Genomic DNA, 11266 nt, shown 5'->3' on the forward strand with positions numbered 1-11266 from the left:
GGGCATTGTAGGCTTGGGTAGTTGGCGAATTCGAGCAACGATCAACTAGTGTTTCATCTTTAAAATGTTGTGTTGGCATTGAGCACGCTCTTCGACAAAATGGTTGAAAGCCTTGATCGCTCGATCATATACCAGTATTACTAGCTATACCAGCTAGCACTTCATATCGTCCAAGCAATAAAGGATGCCTGATTCATGCTCAGTGAGGAGAAGAAGGTATGTGACAAGATGAGAAGAACATCTGCGTAGAGCTGAAGAGGCTAGTAGAATATGGAAGACTAGATAGCTACCATGAATTTTGAGTCAATATGGGGGACCGTGAGGAGGAATCAAAAGGCCACCTATAAAGATTAGCTCAAGGTAGATGAGACTTAGCTATATGCAAAGAGAAGTGGTGTCTGGTTACCATGCTGATAGTAGAATTGAACCGGGTTCCGAGGCATCTTGAACCGTTTGATAGAGCAGCGACCTTTAGGTTTTGGTAGCATTCATCAACAGAGAGTCTCTATTCTTAGAAGTCAAACAAGTCCAGATGCAGACCGAGCCATAGTTCTGCAAGCGAAAGATATGAATCTGGATCAAAGGCAAGACATGCCTCGATTCGCGGTGGGAACAACAAACGAAATCTACACATGTGTCGGAAGCAAAAGAGCAAGAGACTAGACATAGTCTAAGCCAAGCTTCTTGGTACTAGTACAAGGGTGTTGCCAAAGGTTCCAGCAGTAGTGAATGGAACGTGAGTACCCAGGCCACCACCTATCACATGATGTTTCCACGAGCATAACCACACTAAGGAATGCTGACACAAAGACGATTGTGCTGCTAATGAGTTGCCCACGGGTTTGAGTTGGCAACTCTTAAGGTAAAACCAGCTTACCCAATCAAGGTCAACACATTATTCAAAATTTTTGGACTTGTGTAAAGTCCAATTTGAGAAATGGACTAAAAAATAGTCCAAAAATTTTGAATATACTAGTAATGTTGTTTTTTGAACTAGATTTGCCAACTCAAAACAAAAGATTTGATGATTAAGTACTAAGAACATCAATGCATAACCAAATCTCTTACAAAGCTGGTCTACATACACATCTTCATAACTTCACAAAAATCTCTTACAAAGTGGTCTACATAAACATCTTCATAACTTCTTGTGAATTGAGCTACCATCACCTAAGAACATCAATAGATGACCAATAATAGATGACCAATCCTCTTAGAAAGGTGGTGTAAATAAACACCTTTATGTATAAGTGGTGTGCACACACCTTTATGACCATTTCTTTTAGAAAGGTGGTGTACATAAAGCCCTTAGAAAGGTAGTGTAGATAAATCCTTTTATGTGTAAGTGGTGGACATATACACCACACTTGGTATTAAAAAACACCCTTAACTATAAAAATACATTTGACATAAAGTTTTAAATACACCATTAAGTATAAAATGGCCCTCATAAACAATCTTTATACACAATAATGAGAGTAAAGAAATAAAAAAAGTAGTAAACTTTTCATTAGATATTCGCTTTACATAGAAGTTCAAAACTTGTGATTACAAAGCTGTCAGCCATCATGTTACTCTGTACCAATGTCCTCAATGCCAGGCCCTTGACTACCAGGGTCCTGACTTATAGGTTGCTCTAAGACTAGAGTCTCAGTAGCAAGGTCCTCAGTAGTTTGCTCTTCAGTTCCAGGCACCAGACTAGTAGGCTACTCTAAAGTCTCATGACCAAGTTCTTGGTGAGGGACTTGGCTACTAGGTTCCTGACTAGTAGGCTGCTGCTCTGGAGTCTGTAAGGTCATGGTTGAAGGACCATCTATGCCTCTTGGTAACTCCTCCTGGTCATGCTTTGCCTCGTCCATACCTTCTTTGAGTAAGGCTTCCTTGCTTGATCCACTTGCCTGTCCTTTACCCAAGATCAAGGGTGCCTTCCTCACTTTTAATTTCAAGGGAAGTGCTTCCACCTCTTTAGCCTTACCTTTTCCTGTGACGTGCTGTACTACTCTAACTTCTTACTGCCGCGAGCCTTCCCATATGATGAGTGGAACCTCCTTGACTCTAGTTGACAATTGATCACCCTTATTCTTTGTGCGGATTTCTTCTTGCTGTAAGTCATCGGATGTAGAGCTTTCATCCTCATCATGACCTGAGCTAGAATCATCACCCTCAGACTCACTACCCTCTTCTTTGACATTTTCCTCTTCAAAGAAGGTAGTGCAACTGTAATATGTGTCAAAGAACTCAATTTGATGGGGGGTATCAATGACATTTACATTTCTACCTTGGCATAGCAATTTCTTAGCAACAAAACCCATTCGATACAATGCTACTTCCAACCCATCATTCAGTAAATTCTTTGTCATCTCTAGTATCACATCAGGATCCATCAGCTTTTTGTAATCCACCATTGTTGCATCAAGCTTAACCTTATTGTCCTCAAAGTAATGAAGCTCAAGAGTCCTTAAAGGAATTTGGAGTAGATTGCCACCACCCCTAGATAAGAAGCACATCAAGAAAGGCTGCAAGACTTGAATGGCAGTGCCTTCCAAGACAGTTATATGATTACGTAGGACTATACCATGGTATACTTTTGAAAGTAAATACCCAAATGTAGATGTCAAACTCGCATACAAGGCATCCCTTTGTGATTTTGTCACGAATAGGACCAACATTGATCTTTTCTTATCTGCCATAGGACCTTCTATGATAAACTGCACAAGTTCAACTATCGGTGACATTGCAAGGTCTTGCAATTCATCTATGAAAAATATGCATGGCCGCTCATTGTTATGAAATGCTCTGTATCAATGCCATTGATGTGTGCAAATTTTGTATCATTCTCTGATAGCAAGATATCATAGGAGAAGCTGAATGGAGAACCATCATCTAAACCACCAATTGCTCTACCTTGGGTAGTGGGCCTTTTTCTTGATGTCCATATATTCTGTCTCAACAACCTTTGGCATTTTAGCTCTTAGATCCTCTGTTGGTGTGGCATCTGCATCCATTGAATCCAACCACTTTCTAGCCCATGTCTTATCAAGGAGTTGACCTAGGCTAAGTGCTTTCTTCTTATCCACATCAATTGACTTGCCAGCTAACTCATCATCAGATTTTAATAAAAATAATAGTGCCGAGAGAGCAGCCTCACTTTGAATCATTCGGGTGACCACTTCATCCAAGTTGCTATGCTTGCTCTTCTTTCCAAAGAAGCAGTCACCACTTAGGATCTTCTTGCATACTTCTTCTGTATTGCATCTGGAACAAACCTTAATGCTCTCCACCAAAGAATAGACATCGGTTTCTTTATTTCTTTTCTCTAAGTTGCAATGTGCTCTGTTGCCTCAAAGGATATCTTCCCTGTTTCATATGCTTGGCAAACATCCATGATGCTCTGAAACATTGAGTCCTCGTGGAAGACAATGCAAGTAACATCCCTGTATCTTGCAACGGCGGTGTTCAAATCCTTTGCCTCAACCTTATTACTTGGTAGGTCTCCTGCCCTTCACTGTTTGTGGCTTTCCACAGCCCATCCATAGCTCCCTTGCCTTTATCAAGATCTCAAAAAGAGAAGAGCTTTTTTTCCGACCTAAATGGAGCAGAATTCAGCCTTTCTGATTCTAGAATGTACTTCGAGTCATCGTTAAATATGCATATATGACAAATGACCCGTTGAAACTTTTCCATCCACTCAATCTGTGGCAAGTTTCCTTTTCTTCCCTCATCAAGGGCGATCCTGCAAGCTTCACAAAAGTGTTGCCCATCAATGGGCTCAAACCTGCATCTTTCCAAGGATCTATTCTTTGCCAGCATGTATCTCTTCTCAATGTCAGTCCCATATCGGCTTTGGTACAAAGCCTCTCCACAAACAAAGTCACTCCTTCTAAAGTTCTCAAAAGCATCAAGAAAGTCCATGCGCTTTTGAAATGTGACATCAGGCAATGTAGGATTATCTTTTTGAAGTCTCTTAAATGCCATAGTATGAAGAGTGATATTAGTGGCAACTGGAGTTCTTGTTTTCCTCGTATCTTCATACAATTTTTGTGCAAATGTCTTATCTAGCTTTCTTTGATTTGTGAACAACGAAGCTCGATCAATAAGCATTGTGGCCATGCTGAATTGTGAAAATCCCCAAATGTATCCCTCATCCTCTAGAGGATGTAAGTCTGCCACACTTATAGAAAAGTCTTCAAAACTTGTATCTTCTTCTTGCGGATCCTCCTCTTCATCGCTATCCAATTTTTCGCCTGGTTTTAAATAACTTGCACTTGAACGATCTGCACGTGGAGTAGGAGTTATTTTTGCTCTCTTTCTGGGAATAGCTGTAGAACTTGAATCTGCTCCACGATCACTCCTTCTTGTTCCTGTAGTTGCAGCAGTCGATGGTGTAGGTACAGTTGGAGATATTGTAGTTACTCTTGTCGGAGTTACCGTAGTTATCTCCACAGATATTGGTGGTACTTGAGGGTTATATGTTATAGATGGCATACTTACTGCTGCTGAAGGTACAACACCACCACTTGAAAATGCATCCCACATTTTCTTCAATGCTTCTAAGGCACTAAGTAATTCTTGGGATCCCTCAATTGAATCTGGTAAGGGCTTTAAGAAGTGCTTGTGAGTAACTTGTAACTTGTAAACCACCTCGTCATTCTTTCCTTTGCACACAACTTCTATTAAATTATTTTCTTTAATGTTGATGTTTGAGACCATGCCACCATTTCTTACTGCCTCTGTAGAATATTTCACGCTTGATACATTCTCTACAGTGATCACCAAAAAATACTTTGATTTGCGCTCCATAAAATACCAAGCATGTTCAAGGTATTTGAAAGACATCTTGGAACCAAAACTGGAAGCCATAGTTTTCTGAAAAACAATCAAAAATAAAAAATGAGAATTACAATGATTTTCAAACTCAAAATATTAAATAAATTTCTAATTAAATATTAATTTAAGTTTTATTTATTTTTAATTTTTAAAATAAAATAAATAAATTTATTTTTTTAATTATTTTATTTTAATTAATTAGTTTATTTTTATATTTAAAATTTAATTTAAATTTTTAAATTTTTTTAAGTTTTATTTATTTTAACTTTTTTATTTTTAAAAAATAAATTAAGTTAATTAATTTTTTTCATCCACCTCCCCCTTCCCGCCTCCCCACCCCCGTCCCTTCCTCGTGCCCCTCCCCGCCCCGCTTCCCCCTGTTGCATGTGCAATAAGTGGGGGGTTAACCCCCCTCTCCTCCCTCGTCCCCGCCCCTTCCCCTGCTCCTCCCCTTCCCAACCCCCCCAACCTCCCCTCCCCCTCCTCGCCCCTGCCCCTTCCCCGTACCCCTCCCCTTCCCCTCCCTGGGGGCCCCCCTGTTGCGCATGCAACAGGTGGGGGGGGGATCCCCCCCCTCCCCCTCACCTCCCCTGCCCCGCCCCCTCCCCCTCTCCTCGCCCTCGCCCCTGCCCTCGCCCCGATGCCACCCCCGCCCCTTCCCCTACCCCTGCCCCTCCCCCGCGCCCCTCCCCTCCCCCCTCTCCCCGTCGGCTCGACGAGGAGGGGGCGGGGGAGGGGGAGGGGAGGTGCAGGGGAGGGGAAGGGGGCGGGGCGGGGGAGGGGGGGTACGGGGGAGGGGAAAGGGGCGAGGCGAGGGCGGGGAGGGGGGGAAGGGAGGGACGATGGGGGAGGGGCCGCGGGGAGGGGGGGGAAGGGAGGGACGACGGGGAGGGAGGGGCCTGCGGGGAGGCGTAGGGAGAGAAAGGGAGGGGGAAGGGCTGGCGGGGAGGGAGAGGAGGGGAAGCAGAAGGGAAGGCAGGGAGGAGAGGGGAAGGGGGAAGGGAGGAGAGGGGAAGGGGGAGGAGAGGGGAAGGGAGGGGAGGAGAGGAAGCCAAAGGAGGGAGGGGAGAAGCAAGAGGAGAGGGAAAGGGAGGGGGAGAGAGGAAGCGGGAGAAGAAGGGGGAGGAGAGGGGAAGGGAGGGGGAGGGGAGGGCAAGGGAGGGGAGGGAGGAGAGGGGAAGGGAGGGGAGAGAGGAAGCGGGAGAAGAGGGGATGGGAGGGACGAGAGGGAGGGAGGGAGGGAGTACCTGGGTGGAGAGGTGTGGTGGAGCTCTAGGAAAGTTGTGAGAGAGAATGAGGAGAGTTGTGAGAGAGAATGAGGAGAAGTAGAGTTTTATAGGAAATGGGTAGCTTTTAGGTCAAGTCAGCTTTTTTTAGTTTTTAAGGTTTTTTAAGTTCTTTTAGGTTCACTATAAGTAGAACATTCTTCATTTTCTCTTTCATTCAAAGATCATTCGTTTACACTCCACGCTGCTCTTCTCTCATCAACCTGTTGCAGGATTCTCAAAAATTTTCAAAATGTTGCAAGAGGTGAGTTCATTTCTAACCTATTGCATACGCAAGAACTTCTAAGAATCAAGTTTTTATAAATTTGAATTTTTTTCAAATCCGATCCTTTTCTCAAAAACTTGTGTGTATGCAACAACTTAAAAAACCATTTTTGCATTAAATCTTTTTTCCCACAAATTTTCCTCTTTACCTCAAACTCTCACAACCTATTTTCAGAAATTTCTCTCCTAATCTATTTTATTACAAATTTCTCTCTTAACCTCAAAACCACTCAGACCTCCCTACCTATTGCATATGCAACAACTTTAAAACAAAATTTAATCATAAATCTCTCTAAAAAACTCCTTTTTTAAAAAAACAATCTATTACAAATTTCTCTCTCAACCTCAAAACCACTCAAACCCTTTCTCTCTCAACCTCAAAACCACTCAAACCTCCCTACCTATTGCGTACGCAACAACTTCAAAACAAAAATTAATCATAAATCTCTCCAAAAAACTCTTCTCATGACACTTTATTACAAATTTCTCTCTCAACCTCAAAACCACTCAAATGTCCCTACCTATTGCGTATGCAACAACTTCAAAACAAAATTTAATCATACATCTTTCCAAAAAACTCTTCTCATGACACTTTATTAATATAAGAAATTCATTTATAATGTTTTTACTCCATAATATAATAAATTTTTATTAACTAATGTTAAAATATAATTTTGCTAAAAATTATATATTATTAATCTATAAATTAATATAAATACTATATAATTATTATATAAATAAATATATAAATACATTAATTAAAAAAATATAACTTGAAAGGGAGGTCTTCTAGCATATGTGCTTTATATAATACCTACTCTTAAAACAATGAAGAATTAGTGAATATATTGCTATTCTATACATTATTAACTTAAAAACTAATATAAATATAAATTAATTATTATATAAATTTAAATAAATATATAAATAATTAATATTATACATTAATAACATTTAAAATTATGTAGATTATATACTAATAATCTTTCAATTTTAAAAAGTAGTCAATAAAAGAATTGAATTAATTTAAAAAATAAGAAAATAATAAATTTTACACACTTACTTTTAGCATGTATGCTTTTATTCCATGTGTATAATACTTGTTAGTTAGTCGAAGAATAAAAAATTAGATAATGTATTTGTAAGGTAGGTATTTAAAACCATAGAATCTAGAAGACTACAGTATCATTACATCCATATCATTTTTTTACTTTAGCAACCACCATATATCCATGGTATCCATGATATGGAATACATATTTCTTCTGAATAATTCTTATCACATACTTTTTCATTTCTTCTGATACACCATGCAGCATGAATGTAAGAAAATATGAATCGATGTGCTTTTAGCCTATGTACTTGTCCCTAATCAGTAGGATACTTTGACTAGATAGACTTATAACTACTTAAAGTAAGGCCTTTGCAAAGGATCGTACCTTCTGATACACCATGCAGCATGAATGTAAGAAAATATGAATCGGTGTGCTTTTAGCCTATGTGCTTGTCCCTAATCAGTAGGATACTTTGACTAGGTAGACTTATACTTACTTAAAGTAAAGCCTTTGCAATGGATAGTACCTATAAACAAAACACTTTGGAAAGCGTATAACATATAGTCTATATATATCTAAACTAAATACTTTAGAATGCATATTTTATATAGTCTATATATCTTAAATCTTACACCCTAAATCTTAAATCCTAAAGTTCCCTAAATCTTAGGTTATACAATCTAAGCTCTTAAACTTATATAACAGTTATAATCCCTAAACCTTAAACCCTAACCCCTATAACTTAAATTCTAAAACCTAATTTTCAATTCTAAACCCTAGATTCTAGACTCTAACCTCATGATCTTATATACTAAACCCTAAAACCTAAAACCTAAATCCTAAACCCTAAAAAAATAATCATAAACCCTAAATGCTAAATCCTAAACCCTAAACCCTAGATTTTAAACCCTAAACCCTTAACCCTAAATCCTAAAAACATAATCATAAACACGAAATCCTAAACACTAAATCTTAAATCCTAAGCCCTAAATTCTTAACCCTAAATACTAAACCCTAAACCCTAACCCTAAAATACAATCAAAATTTTATGATTTTTTTCAATTTGTGCAATAGGTTTGATATATCCTCCAAACTGTTGCAAGTCGAATAGGTTAATGGTGCACTCAACCTATTGCAAATATCAAGGAATTTTCTTGATTTGTGCAACAGGTTGGATATACCCCCCAACCTGTTGCTCAAACCAAGAAAATTCCTTGATATTTGCAATAGGTTGAGTGCACCATTAACCTATTCGACTTGCAACAGTTTGGAGGATATATCAAACCTATTGTTGAGCAACAGGTTGGGGGGTATATCCAACTTGTTGCACAAATCGAGAATTTTCTTGATTTGTGCAACAGATTGGATATACCCCCCAACCTGTTTCTTTCAGCAACAGGTTGGGGGGTATATCCAACAATAGGCCTCCAACCTGTTGCTCAAGTAATGGGTTAGGGGGTACCCCCAACCTGTTGCACAAATCAAGAAAATTCTTGATTTGTGCAACATGTTGGATATACCTCCCAAATCCAACCTTGCACAAATCAAGAAAATTTTTGAGTTGTAGGTTGGATATATTCCCCAACTGTATATCAAATTGTTGCATAAATAAGAAAAATTCTTGATTCGTGCAACAAGTTGGATATATCCCCCAACCTGTTGCTTGATATATCCAACCTGTTGTTCAAGCAACAGGTTGGGGGATCTATCCAACCTATTGCACAAATTAAAAAAATTCATTAAATTTTGGTTGTATTTTAGGGTTAAGGTTTAGGGCTTAAGATTTAAGATTTAGGGTTTAGGATTTAAGATTTAGGATTTAGAGTTTAGGGTTTAAGGTTTAGGATTTATTGTTTAGGACTTTAGGATTTAGGGTTTAGGGTTTAGGAATTAAATGTTTAAAGTTTAGGATTTACGATGGTTAAGATGTTTTGGTATTAATTATTTAAAGTTTAGGATGTAGGGTTTAGGTTTAATGCCTTCTCTGCTAGTTTTGATATAGAAGTTATTAAGTAATAATAAGCTCAATGATTATTTATTATGTTCATTTTGAGTTGCTAATCTATTTTTTTACATAAAACAGGTATTCACCCTAACAAAGGGTATGGATGTGGTGTCATATAAGAAGAATGAAGTGGTGGCTTTTGGATGAATTCATAGTCTTGATCCTATGAATGTGTGTCATTTCCAACGTTGTGGTGAGAGAAGATGTGTAGTGATAATCACCAACATTGTAAATCCTGAAGTACATTTAAAATATCCACATGGAGACTTTGAAACATTGGCAGATATTTTGCAATGTGACATATTTGATATGCAAGCACACAGAACACTCTAGGACCAAGACAAAATTGTTCCTACTTTCAAGATATCAAGAAAACTTATTTTGAGGGGGAAAAAGTAGAGATGTTATCTTGCTCCGGAGAAGTTTTAGCAATTGGCAACTTTAAGGGCTATGCTCAGAGTTTTCTGTGTATAGTGGAGATAATTAAGTTGACTAGTGTAGGTGTCATTCAAAATGCAATGGATAGTACTTCACAATTAGACGTCCATTTCTTGAAATCAAGTTTGCCCAAGACAGTTTCCTTCAATGTCATGGAAGACACAACGAAATATTATCAGAAGAAAAAGACTATAACACAAATGGGATCCAAATTGATAAGAAGCTATAGTAGTAATCAAGAGTATCATAGTGGCATGCTCACAGGTATTGAGGACATTATAGTAACAGATGTTGATGTAGGAAAGGTTTCTTGTGTTGCAAGTGACTCAAATATACTCACTGGTATAGAAGACTTGTCTTCTATTGCAAGTGACTCGAACAGGCTCACTGGTATAGAAGACTTGTCATGTGTTGCAAGTGACTCGAACAGGCTCACTGGTATAGAAGACTTGTCCTGTGTTGCAAGTGACTCGAACAGGCTTACTGGTATAGAATACTTATCTTGTGCTGCAAGTGACTCAAACATGCTTATTGATATAGAAGACTTGTCTTGTGTTGAGAATAATAAGATGGGACCACAAAGAAAAATACACGCAAAGATCGATGGGATAAGTGATGCAATAACAGGAATTGATGATATTAGTGATAGTGATCATGATGTTACCACTCGAACACAAGGCAAAAGGGGCAAAGAATCTGAGACTTGTCATGTTGTTCGTAATATTGTTGCTAGCATGCCAAAGAATATAGATGGGAGAATCTTGAGTTACGAAGGAGAAACAGTTCAACCACAAAATTCAAGAGGCATTGGCAACAAATTGACATCAATGTACATGTCTTCCAGATTGCCATTTCCAAGATATTATAAGGTATCAAATAATTCTCAAGCCCACACAGCATTTGATTATAAAGATGAAGATTCAAGGGAAATGGATTCGAGGTTTGATGGTCTTACAACTAGAAAACGCAAGACACTATTTACAAAAAGAAAGTATGTGAGTGTGAAGAGGCGAAGAATCATGGCATCAATTCCAGAACCAAAGAGACATGTGATGCTATCCGAGGAGAATATGGAAAGGATGCTTATGCGAGTTTGTTGCAAGAGACTTTGCATTAGAAAATTTGGGAAAGATAATTGTGCAGCCATACGCCTTGGTATTTGGAGTAAGACAGCGCCTAATAGACATAACTATCTTCTTCAAGAGTTTTCATGCTTTCTTCATCAAGGCACTAATCAAGATTTGAGCACAAGACATTGTAAACCTAGATTGAAACCCATGGTTAATGGGAGACCCATTTGCAATCGAGGATATCAATGGTTAACTGGACTATCACATGGCACATACTGGACCATCTGGGCAGAGGTGAAAGAAAAAGTTATTCATACAATTC

The sequence above is a fragment of the Dipteris shenzhenensis genome, chromosome 6 (assembly GCF_047967505.1).
Source record: "Dipteris shenzhenensis isolate YYH24624 ecotype China chromosome 6, Dip_SZ_1.0, whole genome shotgun sequence".
In the NCBI taxonomy this organism is placed as follows: Eukaryota; Viridiplantae; Streptophyta; class Polypodiopsida; order Gleicheniales; family Dipteridaceae; genus Dipteris; species Dipteris shenzhenensis.